Below are 23,102 nucleotides of genomic sequence, written 5' to 3' on the forward strand. Positions count from 1 at the left end.
AATACAGCTCATGTATAACTCTGCCTGAGGATCATACTATGCTCCTGTCAGTCCTAGGAGCCATCCTGTTCACCGCCTGTCTGACAGGAGGAGCAGAGCAGTGACAACAGAGGAGATGCTGCAGCTGTCACACCTATTTACAGCTTCTCAGTCACTGCCATGAGAATAAACAAACACGGTATTCATGCAATTGCATGGTTAGCAACTTATTTTTAAAATCGATCACTTGAAAAATACAAAGGCACAAGTCAAAAATAGCTCTGTCAGCACTTTCGGTGCAGTTTGCAACCTAGTGTTTGACCTGAGGGTTTCTCTCTCTTTCTGTTAATATAAGAGTTAAGGTAAAGGCCACATCCTTACCATGAAAGCACATGTTTCTTCTCTGAGTGAAGTTGTACCAAGATGGGATGTGGCTCTCCAAGTGCAGCAACATACTGATTCTTGTCTGCTGCTGCCATTTTATTCCCAGATTTTATTACCCACTCTGCAGCAATGAGTAACTATCTTGTATGTAGGCAAGTGAGATTTACTGTAAAAAAGGCTGAGTGAATTCATAGTTGAGTGAATGTTTAAAGAAATAACAATTAAAGATTGCTTTCCTGCTTTGTTTGAACACACTGAGGGGGGAAAAAAAATGAAAATATAAACATTTTCTCTTTGATAGACAAGAAACAAATGCTCGAGCATTGCATGCCCAGAAATGTGGGCATGAAAGTGGTTGTATTTAGTCACTAAATCTTTATTAAAGTCAAACAACGGCTGACAGTAGACCATTTGTAAACAAAGCAGTAAATTGAGAAACTTGACAGGCTTAAAATTTGTGGTCTGTTTTGGGGGTTGAAGTGGGACGATCCCAGATAAACAGAAGGAGGGCGAGCCCCTAATAACCCATGCAGACAGAGTATTTGGGGACATGGAGGTTGTGCTCTGGTCTTCCTTCTTTCTCTGCTTTCCTTCTCAAAACTGCAGGGGGGACAACACAGAACAGGCATCTCATGGCAGGAGCTGTGTTTTTGGCTTGGAGATGAGAGCAATCATTCCTTGAGCATAGCAGACTGGTTACACAGTCTGATCACTGGTAATCGCCCCTTGGCAGCTGGCTCTCGGAGATGTACTCCAGTACGGTGGCCGCTACAAAGCGGTTTTGTAATCAGGCTGACCTGCAGTCAGTGTTCCTAAGTGAGACTTACTGGTCCCTTAGGATCTCGCCTATCGGTCTGTTTCTGAACTAGGTGGGAAACAGTGTGGTTGTGTGAACTTACAAACTCTTTGGGAGGCTTCATCTTTGCCGCTGCCGCCTTGCTTTAATGTGCCGATGCAGCCTTGCACCTCATTCCTGAGCGACAGCAGCACGTGGCAGTGCTCGAGTATCTCTGCCACCATTTGACTCTCCCTTGCCATGGCTCTGTGTGGTGGTACTGCGCCTTTCCTGCCCGCCTCATCAGCTAGTACCAAGTAAGTTGGGTGCTTGTTTCTTAGAACCACTAAGGGATGTACTTACTCAGTAACTTATGTCCTGTGTAGGATCCTGTACATGGACGTGGTACCTCCTGATGTTGTTCCCACAGGTTTATCCATAGCAGAGCTCTACATTTCCCTGGAGGCACCAGATTGTAGCTTCCAGGACATAGCAGTCTGCATGTTTGGGCTTTTTTTTTCTCCCACTTACATTTTTCCTCCTGTTTTTCTAAGTAATCATAAAGCAGACTTGCTTTTGTGAGTCTGGGGATTGCTGGAACTAGTACTTCAAGCAGCATAACTCCCGTTCATCTTTCAAATGTGCTACCGTGTTTGCTGTAGGAGCATTTATTTCATAGACAATCTGAGCTACATTTACTTTTGTAGGTCCAGATTCAACTGTGGGCTGTGCTGCCCAAACCCAGCACTGGATTTATGTTGTGGGAACCATCAACAAAACCCTGACTCATCCAAAATTGGATTTTATGGGTTTTTTTTTCTTCATCTATTTCACAGAAGCAACTAGATAGCCTCCAAATCTGTTCTTTGGAAAATGTGATAAATTCGCAAAGAGACAGGTTGATGGGAACAATTGCTGTTAAAAGGCAGGAGGCAAAATAGCAGTAAGGGCATATGTGCATTCACATCATGTAAACCTGGTGCCTACCAGTGGGAGCCTGCACATGCTTTCCTCCCTGCCCGGGAAAGCCCCGCAGCACCAGGATGCCGCCTGACCTTATTGCCACTTAAGGACAGGGTTAGCCCTGGTCGTATTGCCGGTGGGCAGGAGCAGACGGCTCCCTGTTCATGTGTCCCGGGCAGAGCAGTGGCCCCTGAGTGCTGAGGAGCACGTGGGGAAGGAGGAGTGGGTGGAGGGTGGCACTGCTCTTCTGCTCTCCATCTGCCGCTGCCCACCAGCACGACTGCCCTCGTCCGCCAGACAGAAAGAAGGGCCTTTATCTGAAGAGCGAAAGGGGAGCCCAGGAGAAAGGGTGTTTGTGATACAGTCACTCCCACGTGTTGTTCAAGGGACTTCTTAAGTCCACATCGCTGTGTGTGCATATTGAGCGCTCAATGCTGAGGGTAGCTATAAAGCATCGGTGGGAATAAACACACCTTGCCTGCATGACGTACATATGTCCAAGGGAAAACAGTAACGGCTTAAAATTGTCATGTGCCTGAGACACACAGTAGAGTTGGAAAAAAATACACAGGAATCACAATCAGATGCAAACGTGAGTGCGGTGCCCACAAACTGCTCAGCAACAGCAGTAAAAAAAAAAAAAAAAATTAGCCTTCTACAGACCTGTGGAGGGAAAAATACAAGCTGAGGAAATAACAAGTGACTGATGAGTACTCTGCTTTTTGGCTGGATGCAGAGCAAACTGGGAGTGCTATGAAGATCTGGAAACCTGAAATGATTAACCAAAGAAACAAGCTGTTGGTTTTTTTCCTTAGTCTCTGGCCTTTCCCTTGTCTGTCTCAGTTAGTTTCCTGCATTCACATGAGGACCATTTATATCACAAATAAAGCCTTGTGCCAACCATCTCATCCATCATTTTGTGTTTCCTTACAAAATCTCATCTCTTAATTCCAGCTGGCCTACAGTGACCTCTTCCATTATCCACTTTTTAGATTTCAGAGCTGCCTTTTCCCATATATCCCCTCAACCTTGCACGTAGTTTCTCACATACAGCAAAGCCGCCTTATGGTTTTTCCCAGAATACTTTCTGAAAACCATCCTTTTTTAAAGTTGGCAAAATACTGGCCAATGGCTGGACTGCTGGTGCCTGTAATCTTCTAGTTGTAGTTCTGTCTCATTGCCATCTTTGCCCTTCTCCCATCCCTTTATTCTTGGGTTTTGATCAAGACCTCTTTATTTATCTTCATAGTTCCTGTGGGATCCTTTTATTCAACTAGAATGAAAGAGTCTCTAGAGTCAGAGTAATAAAATGAAACATTTTCAAATCACAAATATTGGAATATTCAACCCACTGAACACAGTTTTCAAGGAATTTTCTTTTTCTACACATCTGTGGAGAAAAGTAGTGTACCTGTATTCCCATACATGTACCCATATATGTTTGAAAGCTGTTGACCTGCCAGTGATCCTCCCAAAATGTGTTCTATGGTCACTGGCTGTTTATCGTCCAGCTGCTGTGTATCAGGTAGCTGCACCCTTTTCTTCTAAACAATGAGTTGTGTTACACAGGAGCCTAATACCATCCTGGGTGCATCTTACTTTGGCCAGCGCTCTTCAATGGACTTTGAATTAGGGGTAAAGCCAAACAAATAAAGAACAATGAATAAAAAAATGGAGATTTATTGGTTTAAATAACTATATGAGAGAACCAGAGAACAACTCTGAAAGCTGCTAACAGTGCTGGTAAATCCTGTTAGTCCTTCAGTTTCATTCAATGCTCTGGCCTCAGCAGCAATGCAAAGGAGCTCTCAAGTCAGTGAAGCTGACAGTAAAGAGTAATTGCTTTGTGGATTTCCTTCTTTGTGCAAACTTTCTTTCACTGAAGCAGTCTGCGTTCAAATGCTTCTTCGTTCAATTGTCACGCAGTTCTTATGAGGACCCAAGTCAGCCCTGCATGTGGGAAAAGCAGTCTGTTCACCTCTGTTCTCAGCTATTGGCCAGTATCCCCCTCCTCTTCTATCAGTGTGGCATTTTTTGTAACTGAGATAAAAAACAGTCTCGTGCTATTGTGTATGCATCTGCTTTCAGATCTGAATTTCAAAAGCGTGCATTTAGATCCAGCTTTTATGCATCAGTTCATTACAAAGACTCCATTTCAGGTTTTTACTCTTTGTTTAGATTTTTCACCATGTCACTGAAGTTACAGTTGTCTTCATATATGTATGTTAAGATGGGGTAAAGATTTTTTTTTTCCCCTTTCCAGGCCTTCTCTGATCAAATGATAATAATTTGTAGCTTTTCTGCACCTCCTTACTCCACTCCATCTTTTAAATAAGTCCTCTGAGCAGCAAGCTCAAGTTAACCATTGGGAGTTTGTATTTAGCTAGGTGAAAGCTGAGGTTGTCTGGTATATTTTCAACAAATGCATCAGTCCTGAGGACAGGAATTGCATGCCTCTGCTGGCTCCATGTCTTTGGAGAGGGTAGAAAAAGCTCATGTACGGGATATGAATGAGGGCATCTAAAAAGAGGTGGCTATTGCCCTGAACTGAAGTCAGCACCTCTATGTTGTATGTCAGATATGCTTGGAGTGGTTTGGGTCCAGTTAGCATTGGTCTGGTTTAGATGAATTTCTTTTCACTTTCAGTATCTTTATGGCAAAAAGAGGCAGATTGAATTCATCTGAAATCATGATACAAAATAGCAGTTCATTTTTTATTAAAATTACATTTAGCCTTGCTGGTAGTTTCTTTTCCTTCATACCTTTTTCACTTGGCAGAACAAGATGGCCAGCAGATGTAAAGGGTATCACCTGGAAGAAACTTTCTTAAATGTGCCTTTCATGCTTATTCGTTTCTGAGCTGTGAAGACTAGGGCATTGGTGTTGCATAAGTCAAGCACTTACATTTATACTATGATACAATGCAGCATCATTAAGGTCATAGACCTCCTGCTTTGACATGACGAGTATCCTTTCCTTATCTTATGCAGCACTCTGTGTAAAAATGTTTGATTTTTCACTGAGAGATGTTGTTAATAGCAGCTGAAGCATTTATCTTAGTAACATCATGTCTCTTAATCAACAAAAGATCACAGTAACCTTTTGAGAAAGTAGAGTACATCGATATCCCTATAATTCACTCCACTGATGTCAAACTTTTCATACGCAAAATATCTCGTTTGCATTTCTGCAAAGAAAAGAAACATGTCATCATCTAAATTACAGGCTTTAATGAAAGCCTAAAATGAAAATAATATGGATGAGATAATATTTCAAGGCTGTCATACTTGGTTCATCTTGTTCTGTCTCTAGATGCCCAAGTACAGTTGGCAGATGCCGATGCTGCATTTTCTTGCTTTTTCTACTGTCATAACTAGAGATCAACGGGGATCAGCTGTGTGCTTTTCAGCCTCAGAATGCCAGGCAGCCTTTGACCAAAATCACTCATAGTCTAAGTAACTGAGATGGATCAAAGGCAGGAGAACAGGTGTTAAGTAGAAGAATTGGAGCGATGGGAGGGGAAGTAGAGCTGGATGAAAAAAGTGAGGGAAAATAGAAGTGTAATGGGAGCAGAGAAGCAGAGATGAGAGATGGGAGAAAGGATACAAGATGAAATGTGACTGAAGTGCAGATAATAAAATCATAGAATATCTCAAGTTGGAAGGGACCCATAAGGATCATTGAGTACAACTCCCTGCTCCTTGCAGGACTACCTAAAACTAAACCATATGACTAAGAGCATCGTCCAGATGCTCCTTGGACTCTAACAGGCTTGGTGCTGTGACTGCTTCCCTGGGGAACCTGTTCCAGTGACCAACCACCCTCTCAGTGAAGAACCTTTTCCTAATGTCCAGTCTGAATTTCCCGTGACACAGCTTCATTCCGTTTCCTCATGTCCTATCGCTGGTCACCAGAGAGAGATCAGCGCCTCCCCCTCTGCTGCCCCTCTTGAGGAAGTTGTAGGCTGTGATGAAATCACACCACAGCCTTCTCCTCTCCAAGCTGAACAAACCAAGTGAGCTTAGCTGCTCCTCATAAGTCTTGCCCTCAAGACCATCTTGGTCGTGCTCCTCTGGACACACTGTAATGGTTTGATGTCCTCCTTATATCGAGGCACCTAAAACTGCACACAGTCTTTGCTGTGGTTCCTCAGTTTGATTTTTTTTCAGCACACCCAACCTGAATAACTTGGGTGATATTAGCTATATCTGTTGGTCTTCACTGCTTGATGTAAGCTTACTCACAGTACGGCTGTTTTTTCTGGCACAAGCCTTTTGGGGAATGGCCGTTTTCTTTTTCCTCTAGCTTAACCCCAAGAGAAGACAACGGTGCAAAGAATTGTCATGAGGCAATTACCTTTTGTAATAAAGACGTTTCCCCTGCTGTAGCCCCTACATGGTGTTTTCTGAAGAGAAGAATGAGCACGCCCTTGTATTTTAGCCTCTTGGTGAAAAGTGTTCAACATCAGCCTTTGGCTGATCTGAAGAAAAAAATCCATAGGAGTTATTTTTCTAACAGAAGCAGGAAAACAGCTTGCTAAATGTTGAGTTTGTTCAGTGTTGTGAAGTTGCTGGTTCATTAGGACTGGTGAAACAAGCTATAGACAAGAACAATTAAAAATTAACATCAGAATATCACTATTCCATTATGGATCAAGGCAGCTTTGGAGTTAGAGGTGAGCTGAACACTAGTAATCCTTCAGAGATTCATCAGCTGGTCTTGTGGTGGACACTGAACAAGTGCAGAAAACCCCAAAGAGCTTACCATCAAAGCAGACAAGATAAGACAAGAAGGAACTTAACATATGAATCAGAAGGAAGGATTAAGGTCCGTAAAGAAAATTAGTTCCGCTTTTCCCTTTTTTCCTGCTTCATTGTGCAAATAATCAGATTTGTAACACAGATCTTCTTGTGATACAAATCCTGGCTGGCTGTTTTTGCTGCTGTTCTCTGCATGTGAGCAGATTCTTGCTCAAAGCCCATCTCATTTGGAGCCTCCATAGGCCAAGATCAATTGTCAGCCAGGGCTTGGTTCCAAGTAATAGATAAGGATTTTCTTGACACAAGATGTACTGTACTTTTCCTTGAAAGGTGCCAGTTCATTCTGAAGGCAGATGTGACCCAATGATATTTCCTCAGTAATGAGTCATGCATTCTAATGCTTTCTAGAAACTTTTTTCCCCTTTTTTATTTTTCTTTTTCTCCATCAGGTCAGCAAGACTTGGATGAATTGTTAATGTTCCTTCTTTTTTTTTCTTATGGTACAACTGTAAGGAGCTTGAAACAGAAAGCATGTGTATTGGTCAGATTTACAGGAAGTGTGGGTATCTATGGTCAGGGGTACTGGCAGTATTTTCGAAGCAGAACCTCAGCTTTTCTGCAGCTTCTCAAAGAGCGAGCACTTTCCCTTTGTGGAAACACAAGTGCTGCCTGCACAGTGGGACTGTAGAGGTGAAATGGGTCCTAATGGAAGGAGAGAAGTGGAAGCTAACTCTTCTGCTGTGGCTTGGGCAAGCTAGTGAAAAACTCTTCTATCTTTTTGCTGGCGTGCAAAATCCAGGCTCTGCTTTCACCTTGGAGATGGTGGCACTGGTTTTGTTCTGTAAGTGCTGCGGGTAATTTAGTGCCTTGTGGGAAGGAGAATGCTGCTGTGGGAAGAGCTGGAATACACAGCCTGGGATCCCTACTTGGAATTTGAAGAACATGTTTAACATTGGTGGTGACCCTTATGTGTATGTGGGGGTTGGTGTGTTAGTCCCTTTTTTCACACTGAGGCTCTGTCCATCCCCAGAAGCGAGGGTGAGGGGCAGGTGGTTTTCTTCTCTTTCCTCTTCCTTCCCTGCTTAAGCTGTAAGAAAAAGAAGCTGCTCTTGATAAAATTGGATGAAGCGAGGTTCATGACAGCAGTGCTGCATAACTCCAGACTCAAGGTCCATTTTGATGGGTTCTTATCTGACCTGGGAAGACCCAAGCTTGAGAAACATGGCCTCAGACTAAGGAATGAATATTCATTTCCCATCTCATTCTTTCTAGATCTTGAAGTAGAAAGTTGAAGCTGACCAAGGCCCATTGTAATTGTAAAATCTTACAGGGCTCGTATCTGAAGTAATGAGAAAGACTTAAATTTCCTGGGAGGGGGTTTACTCTGGGCCAATGTGAAGTACACAAGGCATATATGACTTCCCAACAGATTGCCTTCCCCTGCACATATTTGTGATGTACCTCTTCCTTCTGTCCCCCTGCCCATCTGTGCCTGTCTTCTTGTACCACTACCTCCTGTTATCCTTCCAGCAGTATATGATGATCCAGAAACCCAGACCAGACAGTGAAGAGGAGGAGCACACTGTGGCTTCCCATGCCACAGTCAGGAGGGCCATTGCTTTTACATGTAGAAGCTGTAACAGGCACCAGCACAGTCTGACGATTATTCCTCTTCCTGAAACAGCATGGCATAGTCTGGTTCTCTTCTCCCTATCACAGTATCTGAATATCCCTGTTGGACTAAGCAGGGTGTTGGATTTTGTGAATATTCTTTAGTTGTGTCTTGTCAGTTTTGCCTGCAAGTGTATACACCCCGCAGCTCTCTGAAATCAGTGACATGATTGTGTATGACAGTCATTAGTGGGTGAAACAGAAATCTGTCTGCGAGCATCTGTTTTGAGGGAGCCAAATATAATTAAAGTTTAACCATGCTGCATTTGCTCTTTTATTTACTGGAACCCAGTCCTTCTTAGGGATCGCAGTCACATTTCTTGTGGTCCTTCTGAGGAGTTTGACTTGCTGCTTGTCATTGTGTGTGTGTGTTTCATGTAACTGTGCTTTGTATCACTGCTGGGTCAAACGGGTTTGTTCAGAGATTCACTTTGGGATAATGAAACTCTACCTTCTTGAATGTCTTCAAGATTTTCCCAAAGGGAATTCTTTCTGGTTTCAGGTTGTTCTGAGTGGGCAGACTCTACACTGCTGTGTTTCCTAACATAAATGAGGTGAAAAAATGACAGGTGTGATTTTTTGCTTATAATTCCCCCAAACTGATATTATATTGTTGCAGTAAATGTCAGTATAAAACTAATGCAAAGAGGAGAGCTGGGTTCAGTGAATCCACTGCTTTGATTTTCTTGTGCATATACCAGACATGGATATGCCATGCATGGATAAAGGATATCTGACAGCAGTCACACTGTATTGGCTTTTGGTATAAAGAGCCACTGATAATTCTAATTACTAGTTATAGTTGTAAATTAATTACATTGTAGTCAAAGTGCCTAGGCAAGACTGAGACCTCACTGTGGCAGGCTTTGTGTAAACTAAAACTAAGTGAAACTGCAGTGGAGCTCAACCATTCTGCCAAAAAACCCCTGAACTTTTATGAACAGGTAAGATCAAAAAAAAAAAAAAAAAAGACATGAAAGAAGCACAGAGAAACATACATTTCTGAAGGTACTGGCTCAGGCCAGGGCAAGGGTGCAAATAAGAGTTTCTTGATGAGCACCAGCCTGCTTGCCCATGGCGCCCAGTATGTTTCAAACTATTCTTTTCCAGTTGGGTGGCTGTCTATGGTCTCTAGTGTTTCTGCTTTGAAGCCAGTAGAGGTTTTCCATGGGCTTCTACAAGCCTTCTAGATTGTACTGTAATGGGATGTGGTTTGGAATTGGCCTGAAACCATGTCGTATTAATCTCTTAAATTTGTTGGGTTTTTTTTTGTTTGTTTTGCTGACTTAACTTGAATTCATACCAGCAATCTGGAAATAAAAGATTCAAGAGAGATTTGCAAGTTTCCCATACAAGCCAAGCCTGGAAAATTTTTTAAGTAGTTTATAATTTCCCACTTCTCTTGTGGGAAATTATAAAATACTTAAAAAATACTCTCACTTGTTCCTGAACTGAGTTGGAGCTTATTTTTGTGTAGCTGGTGGTGAATCTCTAAGCTGGGCAGTCCTCTTGCATCAATGTATTGCATTTTATCAGCTATATTTCCATGATGCTGTTAGAGCAACAGGATGGATTAAATGTGTTTTTATTCTGTAGTTAATTCTAGGTACTTGCCAATAAATAACTAATGTCTTTCCTTAACTTAGAGAGACTTCAAGTAATGGTAAACCACAGCGGAAAGGAATTATGTTCTCTTTAAGGATGTAATGCAGAGATCGATTTTGTACAGTCTCTTCAGTCAGGGAGTATATTATGATATTATGGCATGGTTTCCAATTCATTTTCAAGGGAGAACTGGATCAAGTATTGAATGTGCTAGGAGGAAAGCAATCAGAGCAGCATCCGTGCTTTTATGGAGTGCAAAGATCTTACTTAGGCATTGGAGAAACTTTGCATAAAAGGTTGTCTTGAGTTCAGGCCTACCAACAAATATGTAGAAAACATTGTTTTCTTTGGAATGCTTTAAACTTTCTAACTTAATGTCATTTTAACTTGGGTGAACATGGTCATCTGTTTATTATGGTCATCTGTTTGCTTTTATCCCTTTGACTATGCTTTTAGTGTACAATCATATTACAATTTGTATTACAGTTATATACGATTTGTATTATAAAAAGACTCGTGATTTGCAGGGCACTTTCAAAATGACAAAATGCAGAATTGCTTTAAAAAAATGATAATTTCTTTTGAAAAATCTTTCCCTTCTCCTCTGACATTTCTTGTAATACCAGTTTATTGGTTTAGTTACCTTTAAGATGGGTCTGTGTAGATGATTTTAGATGTATGTGTGTCTGCTACTTTTTTTCTGCAACTCTAAAGCCTTAAATGTAATAATGATAGTAGGAAATAAGTTTCTGTCAGCACTTGACAAGGTAAAAGTTTCTCGTATAAAGTTGCAAATGAGCAATGTGTGCACTCCCTCGAGATTAAGTACTTACATTCCTCTATATTGCCAAGAGAAAGCAATAGGTGTCTTCCCAAAGGAGATCTTGATGTCCAGTTTAAATTCCTAAATTTGCCTCCTTTTGACTGGATCGTGAGTTTGAGAATGTTTTTAAGGAGACTGCTTCTGAGGGTGCAAACCAGATGGAGAGAACCTCTGTCTGTGTTTTTTTGCTGATGGCTTTAATTCTTTCTTGGGGCATGTGTTGTAACCATTTTTGGTGGTGACTTTTCTTCCTGAGCTCTCAGTACCTCGTTGTGTTATGGATTTATTCATGCAAGATGCAGAATGATGATGTGGGACGCATAAGTCACTTGGGGATATTTTTGAAATGAAGATCTTCAATCTGGCATTTCAAAATATAGGTGATTAAAAATGAGAGGGATGCTTGCATTTTTACAAGTACTAGGTATTTGCACTGTTATTACTGAAAGACTCCCATGCTGCTTATTAATATTCCTGTGCTGGATTTTTGACAAGTGATACTCGGCTTGAAAAAAGCTTGAGCTGCAGTTCTGAAGACTTCAGCTGGCTGGGGTAAGTCCCTCTGTGGGTAGATGGGTAGCTGTCAGGCTGCTGGGGCGAAGGAGAGCCCTCTTCCTTCCCAGGAAGCAACAACCTCCAGAATGTTTTAGGGTTAGCTCAGATCAAATTTCCTTTGCCTTCTTTAAGAGGTCTCCCTTATTAGTCCATCTGAGTTCAAAGGCTGGACTAAATGGTGCAGGGATATCCCAAACCTCTGTTATTACTGAGCTGTGTCAGTATCAGAATACTTTACCTATATCAGAACCCGTGGAACCTCAGTGAGAATCTCTGGGACCTCTCCAACTTTTATATCCTTCATTGTTTAATCTTTTTACTGTACACTCATTGATGCCATGAAAAAATGAGAGTATGGTATGTTACTTAAATTGGCTTCACTGGGGTCATAAATAAAACCTCAGTGTGGGTAAAAGTATTATAATCTAGATCAGCGAGTTCATTATTTACCTAAGTATGTAAGTTTTAGACTGAAGAACCCAGCCAGCTTCTCGGTTGTGTTGGGAACTGCACTGCCATGCACATGCTAAGGTTTCCTGTAGCCCAGAGTATTACGCTTCTGCCAGGCGTTTTTTGCAACTGTTTTTGTAGGACTTGTACAAAGGGCTTAACAAAACAGTGTTTTGGCTTTTGGTGCAGTTCACTTACCTAGTATTTTAGCTTACTTTTTGCATTCCAGTAGTTGAAGTTTGTTCTCAATCTTAGACTGCTTTTGGCCAGATTGATTATTTTAAAATCCCATCTGTAGGTGTAAGATACCGCCACAAATTTGTGAGTGTAGTCACGTATGTGCATGTACAAGTGAGTATCAATCTAAGGGTATGTGTGTGTACCTGTCTTGCTTCAGTCTGAACCTTGTCTCTTAAAGCACCAAGGTCTCCCTTAGCTGTTTTGTTGCTTTGACCATCTGAAGTTCAGAGGGCTCTGAACTTCACATTTGAAGAAGAGTCTGTATTTGCTTTGGCTGGAAGGCTCTGAAGAAACCCTGCTTGACCTTGGAGCCAGCCCATTTTCTGATTACTTTTCGATACCCTTTACGTGAAAGACTTTTCAACTGGTGCAGTGCTCTGGTGGTAGTTATTTTTTCTGCACCTGAATTGTGTGTTAGACTTAGGGACAGCTGTCAAGCTCAGGGACAATAACATTTCTCTCCTGTTTATTACAAGTGTCACTTGTGCTTTCAAAACGTTGCTCCAAGGACCCTAAGATCCTAAGACACTGGGGGAGTGCAAACTTGCCTCTTCTATAAGGCATGGGAGGCCACTGAATTGCTCCTTCTTTCTGAACTGTTCCAGCTCTCCAAGCCAGCAGTGATTCCATAGTTCAGATTCCACTGAATAAAATGGGGGGGAAATGCAAATACAATACATTTTGACTTTATTTTCTTTGTTCCCTGCTCAGCCTTCCATAAGACAAGAATAACTGAACAAGCTTGTACAGAAATCACTTTTGGGTAGGAAAAAATTCATTCCCGAGGAACGCTGTTACATATTCATGTCTTTAATTATCCTGTGCAGCCCCACCAACTGCAAGAGTTCAAAGCACAAATATTGAATTGCAAATTGAAGTATAATAAATTATACATTGATTTGTGCCCATCCTGTGCATATGTCAGCCACTAAGGAGTGCTATTTTGCCTACATATATATAGACATGCTTATCTAGAGAGAAAGAATCAATGTATAATTTATTATATTTTTCTGTAATATGCTCTGAACTGTTTGAACAGTCTTAAACATAAGCACACAAACACAGATGGCTTGGCTGTTCTGTTTTTGTTTGGTGTGATAAAGATGTCATCAGCTGCTGTCTAGTTCAGCCACACTTAATCATCCCTTGATGGTCTTAGTACATGAGCAAAACCTAGGTTGTGGGAATCTGGGTTTCTGAGAACATATGGAATATTTGGCTCTGATGATGGCCCTTCTCACACTTTGATGAAGGTTTCTGCCCCCCCTAAAACAGCCAGTGAAATGTCCCGTATGGGTGTTCCTCTTTTACTTCAAAGCAAAGTGATCCAGGCTTATTTTAAGCTCTTTGTGAAATGTGTTCATGTTATGCCTGCTGACTTTGCACGAAAGTGAATGAGAAACACATGTTACTTCTTTTCCTTGGGCTCTGCTGTGGGAACAGTAAATCCTAGCAGACGGTTGAAATAGTTGCCTGGTGGCACTGAGTTCTTAAGCACTCAAGATTTACATGTGATTGAGCTTTTAGTCTCTTCGTGATATTCAACAAATAGTTACGTTGGAAGAAACTTTTCTTAGCACGATGAATACTGCTCTTCAAATACTAGAAATTGCCAACATTTTTTCACCTTCTAATTTTTATTCTCTTGAGTATTGTGTGATCAGCTCACTCACGAGACAAAAATGCAAGAGAATAGGATTAATTTTTAAGCAAATTCATGTGTTTCCTTCTTCAGGTATAAACCACTACTGAAGCATTACAGACTAAGTTGAGGAGGATGTGCAGTCTATAGGTTGTTTGAGCCATATGTTGAGCCTGATATGCCTGATGGGATCAAGAAGTATGGCAACCTGCCAGATGTTGGTGTTCTATCAAGTGAAGTGTACACAGGGTAACATTTGGCAGTCCTCCTTTCTTCCTAGAAGCTGCTCTGTATGGTTTACTTGACCTTCATGCCGGCTGCTACCCTTAAGGTCTCCAGACGCGAACAGGGCTAACACTGTGTCAGCTTTTTCTCCTTTTTTTGTCCATCTCAACTGGAATATATTGTTTTTGTTGACTCTCAGGCTTGTTGTGTGTCTTGAACTAGGTGCCAATTAAGCAAGCAAAAACGTTTAGAAAAATAGCCTTAAGACATGAGAGATGTACCTCAGATATTCTGTTAGAGTACCTCAGCACCCCCCCTTCTTTTGTTTGTGAAAATGTAATGCAACATGAGGATGAAAGGGAAAAAAAAATAAATAGGAAAAAACCGTTGGATTAAAATGACGTATAGCTGAAATAAAATTGCATGCATCGTTACCAGTTTTCTCTCTCCTCTGTTTTTTCAAGGAGTCTGATAACATATATAAACTCAAGGAAAATAATCATTATGGTTGAGACTGTTAAATTGTTTTCATTTCCCTTCTGAGGCTTTCTATTGGATGCCTGCAAGTATTTTCAATGGGAGAATTAATCTCTGGAAGTCATTGTGGAATAATTTTTTTTTCCAGTGGTTTTGCATTATGATGGGGGGACTGACCTAACTTTTCTCTTATCATATTTGAGGACAGATTCCAGGTGGCTGTCTCAAAGGTGCTGAAAAAGAGTCATTTATATCACATCATGAGGTACAGCAGAGCTGCAATGGTAGCAATTACTTCTCTCAATAGGCAAATGTATCCCAACCTTTGTCGTACAACCATCATTATGTAAAATACATCAGATGTATAGTTTGAAAGCTTTTGAGTCTGCATGGAATAGTAAGTAATTTCTTTGATGAAACAGAGCTAAGCTATATTATGCCTGTTAGTGTGGTTTAGTTAAACCTCAGCCAATTAATTTTTCATGGGCTGTGTAGCAGGGATTGGAGTTAGCATGCAAGATTTTTTTTATTGCTACTGAGTTTTGGTTTGAACAGTGGTCAGCATATGCAACATAGAGGAATTTGTATGTAATTATTTTTTTCTCTGGAGGAATAAGATGATGTCCGAAATGTCTCATCCTTCTAGGTCTAGCCCCTAACACCTGCTCCTTAAAATTCTTTTAGTCTCTGTGAGAAGCATCCTGATTACTGCATACTGAAGGATACAGTCATTTACAAAATCACTGCTTTTGCCCATGCTTGAAGTCTAGTGATTTAAACAATTTTTCATCTGGAATTATTTCTAGTTTTGAAATTGTTTCATTGCTTCCATTACTGTGAATGGCTGCCAGTTCCTAAGCATCTTGTTAGGCTAAGGGAGAAGGAGCAGAAGGAAAATCAAAAGAATATGAACATCACCCCCTTTCTCTGCTACCCAGATACCTTGGCCACAACATAAATTGATAATGAGGCATCGACAGTTTGTCAGAGATGAACACGGCTGCAAAGATGATGGTGGAGGAAGGGCTTGTGCAGCCGTTTTTCGCTTTGAGAAATGGGATTAGGCTTCATTCAGTTTTTCCTGTACACCCACTCTTGAGCTCTGCTCTGTGGTTTTCCACTTACACATCATCATTGGACTTTCCTGTTTATGGTGGGAATGCCCTTTCCTCTCACAGATGCAAAGTGTCATTACAACCAGCTTGTGTTACTCTTCTTTTCCTCTCTATCCTCTGGCACATGGAGAGCCACTTCTCTCTGCATAAGAACAACTGAAACTTCCACTGATACCGTGCAGCTGTGTGCTTGCTTCCAGTCAGCAGTATCTCCTTGTGGCTTTAGAGCAAAGTTGTCCCTTGAGACATTAAAACATTATGCCCTAGGCAGTGTTCCTTTCTTTTCCCCCAGATTGTTCTTTTTCTTTTTTCTTTTTCTTTTTTTCAATAGAGGAACTTGACATCAGAAAAGAATTGCCAGCGTGGATCAGAGCAGGAGATGGTATAAGTCCAGGTAACTCCAGTAGTTCGGCTTTGAAGTTACCAATGCCAAAAATATCAGAAGGTTGTGCAAGAAACCCTCCAATAGGTGGGATAATCAGAACCTCTTTCGTCTCACATATGATTAAAGAGTTTAAACTCAGAATCTTGTTGTTTGAAGCCCTTCCAGAATCATGTTTAATATTAAACGGATACAGCTCTGCAGGTTGCTCTTATCTCTAAAGAAATTCCTGTTCTCTTTGAGTTCCCCAGTGTGACTACACATGGTGTGAAAAAGTCCTTTGTTTTGCCAGTTTTGGAAATTGTAAACAGATTTGAATAGCTCCTACTCATGATAACACTGATGGTTAGTTTTATAGCCTCCTACTGAGTTTTTCCATGTTGATAAATTCTCGCCTTTCTGGTTCCCCATTTGTATTATTTCTTTTATGAGCATGTGTTCCTGGAAGCATGAAAGTTATAACTGTATGTAAATGGGAGCCAGGCATCTTCTACTTCCCCAGCATGGTGTCCACAATAGGATGCTAGCCTCAGTTGTATTAGTTATATGGAAGGTCAGCTAGTGCTGCTGCTTGAATGGTTGCTCCTGGCACATCCGGATAGTTTAAAGCACGTCTGCTTGATTGACCTGCATGCTTTTCTGATATTCACCACCACGTCCAATTTAGTGTATACAGATTCACAATGTAAATTATATGTGACTTAGATTTGCAGCTTCTTCAGACAGGTTGTTTGCATTTGTGTTCAACACTGACAAAGCTTGCTCTTTTCCTTGATGCAGCATTTCTGGCATTGGCTGTAAAGAGAGGAGGAATTCTTGGGATCAGGGATCAGATGAGAAACTCCTCCTCTATTTCCATTTGAGACTTATCACTTGTCAGCAGTAAAAAGGCTTTTGTTTGTTCTCAGTCTTCCACACTTGGAAGATGAAATCCAACAGCAGTAGGTTGAGAATAATAATTTAAAAGCAGTAGGGTTCTTTGAAATAATAAAAGCTATTTCAGGGAAGCACTAGGCAGATGTAAATTGTGGGAATGGAATCACAGCATGTTTATCACTAAGTTATCTCGAATGCTACCTATGCAGAAATATGAGAGTGAAGTAATGAGGGTAAACCCACTTACCTTCATGCCAGTTATTTACACTGTTTCTTGCAGCTCATTTAGCAGAATAACTTTCCAGAGAGAGGTGCTCCAGTTTGCACAAGGCATGGTCTCATGTAAGGTGCTTGGGTAGCTGTGCTTAAGGACAAAGATCTAGCTGAGCTTGGTTCCCCATGGTAATACCTTAGTTAAGGCAAACTGGTTTCTACAGCCAAGAGCAAACTCAGAATTGAAATGTCTGCTGCAGCTCTGGTCTTCTTTGGATGTTCCTTCCGAATATGTAGACGCATGTTGGTCAACATGCCTTGACAAACTCGCACCTCAGGCTTCTGAGATGCTGCTGCTAAGGAACAACTTTTAACAGTGATCTCATCTAAAAGGTCAAAGACATTACATCTAGCCTAGCATAAATCAGGAAAGCAGCAGAGAAAGTAATACACCAGTCTTAGGAATATCGTGAATTGGAAGAAAAGCGGAGATTGATGTAGGGTAGGATAGAGAGGTTTTAAGAAGATTAAAAATAACAGGTGAAATCCTGATGCTTCCAAATTAGAGTGAAAAATTTCCATTGCCACTGGTAGGGTGAGCATTTTGACAACTGTATTTGAAAATAAGTGGCTGTTTTTCCTAAGCTTGTCAACCTGAGATTATGATTTTGGGATGAAGCAGGGATCTGAATTTAATTAAAATGAGAATTTAAAGTTACCTGCATAAAGCATTTGCATGGATCCTCCCTCTTCAGAATTAGACCTATTTAATTAAATTAGATTGCCCTAGATGCCTTTTGATTTGGGGGGGGGGGGGGCAGGGAGGGGAGGGGGTTAATGCATTTAACTAATCCACTTGCAATGAACATGGAATAACTGTCCTGGTTGTCACTGTGTACCCAGTCCTCGCATTGTAAGTAGTAGGGTGATATTCTGGCAAACGGTGGACAGAAGAACTTGCTTCTCCAGATATTACCATATTACCAGTAAATAAATAGTAGCAAGGATGTCTTCATTTATATAGTAGTACATGCTTTGGATGAGGAGAATATATATATATGTGCATGTTTCTGTGAGACACAAGACTTAGTGTGGGAAGGATATTGGTCATGTGGGGTACCTCTTTAGGGCAAAACATTTCTTTAAAAGGAGCTTAAGAATTAAAATGTGGTTATGGTGCTTTTGCCAACCTGTGTGTTGCTACCATCTTTGGCAACTCTGTTAGATTGATTTGTGATTGCAGCTAGAAGGTTTTCAGACACAAATATGCGCTGCAGCAATCACATGCTGCCAGGGCAAAAGAAAAAAATAATTTCACATTATGTATTCAGAATATGCCATCATGTAAAAATATGCTATCTAAAATTTAACCTGAAAGAAACCCTGACAAATTAGATATTCTGAAGTAGCAACAGGGATTTTACAAAACAACATCTGAGCTGGGGTGACATTTCACCTTTCAGCATCCCATTCCCAGAGAGGTATGCGGTGAGGCCAGGGCCAAGATACAGCACATCTGTTAAAGCTACTACTGAGGTTTCCTCATTTCTGGAAAATGGCTACTAGAAGATTCAGCTATGCTTTCAAATCTCTGTGCCAAGCCTGGGTTCCCAATAAAGTAGCAGGAACTGTTATACTTCTCTAGCTGACTATGAAAAAATGACGGACACCTGATTCTCAAAGAAATGGAGCAATGTTATTGCTAAGTGATGGATTTTATGTGATGCTACTTAAGAAAGCTATCATTTTTAGGGTATCAGTGACTGGTACCTGACATGTTGGTTTACCTTCATGTGAATCATTTTGGTTATAAAAAAGGATTTTTCTGCTAAGTGGAGAGTGTATCACTTAACTGTTTAAGAGCCTTGTTCTCCTCCTCGTGACCCTAAAGCATCCTCTTGGATGTCAGCAGGAGGTATTCAGCGCAGTGGGTGTTCTCATTACCACTTGAAATTTTGCTGTTTTGTTTTCTGCCTGTTGCTATTTAATGATTTGAATTCTTTCTTCACCAGTCTCAGAAGCCATTTAGCAAGCAACGTACTGTTAGCGCTACTTAACAATATCGACATAGTCACTAGGAAAAGAGTTTTATTTCCTAACAGTGCTACAGCATTCCCCCTCACCATCTGCTCCTGCCATGTCCCTCACTGTTGCATTTCCCAGTTAACCCTTTGCTCTGGCCTCCTCACCCAGCGCTCTTGGGGAGGGTGGCACAGGCTCTGCACAGCTTTGCCTGAGCTATAAAAACCCTCTGAGGCTAAAACAGACTGCAGGTCACTGTAATGGTAGTGACATGGGTGAAGTTTTTGGCTGATGTAAATTGGCATATATTTGCTTTTTAGAGGCACAGACACAAATAGAGCAAGCACAGAAAACATTGCAGGCTTTCTATCCTTAGCCTACTGTTTATCACAGGCACTTCGCAACTCCCATTAGTGTCAGGTCTGGATGTCACACAGCCTTTAATGTAATATCTCAAATAAGACTGCAGAGGGAAGATACTGTACCTTCTGGGAGAGAAAAGACATCAAGACTGAAGATGAGATTCATCTCACTGAAGTTAATCTACCAAAAAGATAGATTGCCAGTTGATATTAATCATCTGTGCTTCCCTCTCTCCAGTGGAGAAGCAGGCATATCTCCCAAGGATGATTTACGTGAGTCGAATCACTGGGCAACCCTTACTGTTAAGTGGCAGTAAGAGGCCAGACGGAGAAGGATGCTCAGCTTTAGATGAGCTCAGGTGAAGGCTGGACAAGTTAATGGTAGCAAAATTCTTTGCAAGTTATTAAATCCATACCAATAGCATCTTGCTTATGATCTTTCTAAGCTGAAAACAGTTGGAGGCTGTGAGTTGTATCAGACGTGCTTGTCCTGTTGTGCTCTTACTCTTTCCTAAGCATCTATTTATGGCCACTGTTGGAGCTAACACACAAGGGAGATAGACTTTCTGTCTGACACCATATGGCCATTCCTGTGCTCTTATGTGAGGCCATTTTAGCAGTGAGAAGGGCGAAATACATATTTAGTAAGAGACGATTTCTGCAGATGGGAAATAGGCAGGAAGGTTTATTTCCAGATCTGCAGTGAAGTGCTACTGACCTACAAACAAAAAAACTGTAAGTCAATTTTACAGAAAGAGCCTGTGCCAGGTGCTGAATTTCAGTGCTTTATATCAGGTCACTGCAAGCCTTTCAGAGATTCAGATGAGCTGTTTCACCATGTCTTCGCCTCAGATGGTGCAAACAGCTTGTTTGAGCCTTAGACGGTACGAGGAGATTCAGATCTGACATCATTTGCAGTGTGGTGTGTAGCTGTGCCACTACACGAATGCTCCCTGCCTCTGTGACCACACCAGGTGGACTGCCAGGGTAGAAGCTTGTCACTTCAGACAACTCATTGAGGGCACAGAATGTGTGGCCCAAACCCCAGGTTTGCCAAACACCAGAACAGTGCTCATGACCTCCCCACTGTCTTGGGCACATGCACATGTATGTGTACCTCTATATTTTGGATGGTTGTTCCAGTTGAAAGATTTTGCAGAATTGACCATCCTAAATGCTGGTACCCTTAAAATGGTTTGCTAAGGAGACAAGCACCTCAGATTGAGCATTTTGCTGCCAGTATGGTAAATGTATGCCAGTCATTTGCTGTGAAGATCTTTAACTAGTGTCTCCATAGCTGTTAAAGGCAGCGTCACTGCATAAATACACTTTTTGTGTTTGAAGTCGGAATTGACTTTTATAGGAATCTCTACATAAAAAGAAATCCTGATTAAACTGAGAACTGTTTTCCTTAGCAAATCCCAAGACATAAAAAAGGCCAGTGGAACTGGATTCAAAACATCCATCTGGGCTTGCTGTGAAATGGAATCTTTTGCTCTTTTTAAAACACACTCTGTGTTGAAACTGGCAGCTTGCTTACTCTCAAATACTGTCCTGTTTAGCAGCCTTCATGGCACAGCTGCACACAGACAGGAGGGGTGTAGTTTGGTACCAAAGGGAGAGGTTACTGGGAGAGTCAAAATGTGATGTGGAAGGTGAAGGACAAGGTGTTCAAAGAGACTGATTTACCAGTTCGGTGAGTACTGGCCATGGTAATTTAGTGCCAATGGTATAGCAGCATTCTGTGCTGTGGCTGAGCGAAGGCTCTGTTGCTCATAGGCCATAGAAAATTCAACAGTACTGTGCTGCTGCTAGTTGTAATAGTACTACTACTAGTATAGCAGCAGGAAGGTTTTTTATTTTGTTGTTACTGAGCTAGAGGGTTTAATCTGTAGAAGAAAGCTCTATGGAAAAAGGCAAAGAATAATAATGGAGAAAACCCAAAAGCATTTACAAGTGGGGTGTAAAACAGGAGATTGTAATTGGGTCTAAAGGTTGGAAGGTGACAGCAGCAGCATGGAAGCCACTGTGGGGAAGGAAAGGTTGGTTGGTGTTGCAGCAAGAGTGTTTCTTAAGGAGAATATTGACAGACTTTTTCCAGCTTTCCTTGAAGCACTGGAGTTTTACGAGATTTGAAAGGAGAGTGTAGGTAGGATGCACTGATGTCTACATTTTACTCATTGCTCAAGATCAAACCAGTCATCAATGCCATGATGGAATTTTTCCCATCTGGTCAGGCTGGCAGAGAGATTTGGACATATGGCTCTGTGTTTGGGTTGTTTTTGCTAGTAATGCCATGGGTTTGGTCTACCTACCTACTACATGAGTCTGGGAGTCTTAGTTACTGGGTACTGCAGAGACTTGGGGCTTTACGACACCCACACTGCTCCTGCTCTTCCTGCAGTACATAACAGTTGCAGTTTCTGAGGTTGCCGAGCAGCACTTTGGCTTTTTACAGGATGTTCAGAAATGTGTGTCCTGAACATTTATAGATGTGTGAAGTAGATGTTCTGCAGCTTTTTCTGAAACAATGTCCTCTACTTGCATGAGACTGGGGAGCCTGCACTCAGTGAGCCAGGGGAGACTCTTCCAGACCTGCGTTCCCAGACATACAAGGGACAAGGATGGAAGCAAAAACCTTTTCTGTGAACTTTATTTTAGTACTAGACAGTCTTAGTAGTGCATTAGGTACCCTTCTCTTGCCTGAATGAGGAATCCATACATTTGCAGAGGGATGTGTTTTGCACCTCTATGTAGAGAGTAAAATAGTTGTTGAATCATGGAGAATATGTGTTGTGATCTAGGATGAAGTTGGGAAGACAACTAAAACCTGTATAAGGACAGTGTTAAATAATTCCTTTTTTCTTTAACTTTGCCATATTCCTGTATTGAATAACTGCTATCTTACTGAGAACTTTTCCTCCTACTACTGAGGCGTCCACTAAGAGCACTAAAGAAACTTTATTCTTCCCAGTAGGAGAAGTCTGGGGTGGGAGAAGTATTGGAATTTGCCACTGCATTGCTATGGAGCCTTTCAAAATCCAATTTGAATTTTTTCCACTGTATAGATTTATAAATCCTGCATCATTGCAATGTGTGTTTTGCAAGTGAAGTTAGAGCACTGAGTACACTCCACGTGTTTTACAGTAACAACTTTTGCACTTCATATGTTTTTGCATGATCTCCAGATAAATCAAGAGTTCACTTGTGAGCCATACATAAAGGCAGAACAAATTCCTTGCATCACATCGTTGCCGTGCTTGCTCGATGCCTTTGTGTAGTATGATTCCATTGCTGGTAGTTACAAAACAATCACACTGCTGTAAACTCACATTTTGGGGTGTGAGGGCTTTGTGGATAGCCGTATCTCTTCTTTCTAAATGCATATAATTACTTAGGTTGACTTGGAGCCTGTATGTCAGCTCTTATGTATATTCCATGTAATATACATAGGTTTCCTGCAATAATATTGATTCTAACAGAAATGGAAGAAATAGTGTAAAGTGTGTGTGTCTGTGGTATTCCTGACAGGTTAGCACCATGTACGTGAAATCTCAGCAATTTTGCAGATTTGCTAGTGGTT

The 23,102-nt window shown here is 41.3% G+C and overlaps 1 protein-coding gene across 1 annotated transcript in view; it reads left to right on the forward strand.

Annotated features, from left to right (window-relative positions):
* CUNH14orf132 (chromosome unknown C14orf132 homolog) overlaps window positions 1–23,102 on the forward strand; it is a 43,218-nt gene that overhangs the window by 12,160 nt on the left and 7,956 nt on the right. The window lies entirely within an intron of this gene.

This window comes from Nipponia nippon, unplaced genomic scaffold (genome assembly GCF_047370975.1).
Source record: "Nipponia nippon isolate SJK-2023a ecotype South Korea unplaced genomic scaffold, ASM4737097v1 scaffold_11, whole genome shotgun sequence".
Classification (NCBI taxonomy): Eukaryota; Metazoa; Chordata; class Aves; order Pelecaniformes; family Threskiornithidae; genus Nipponia; species Nipponia nippon.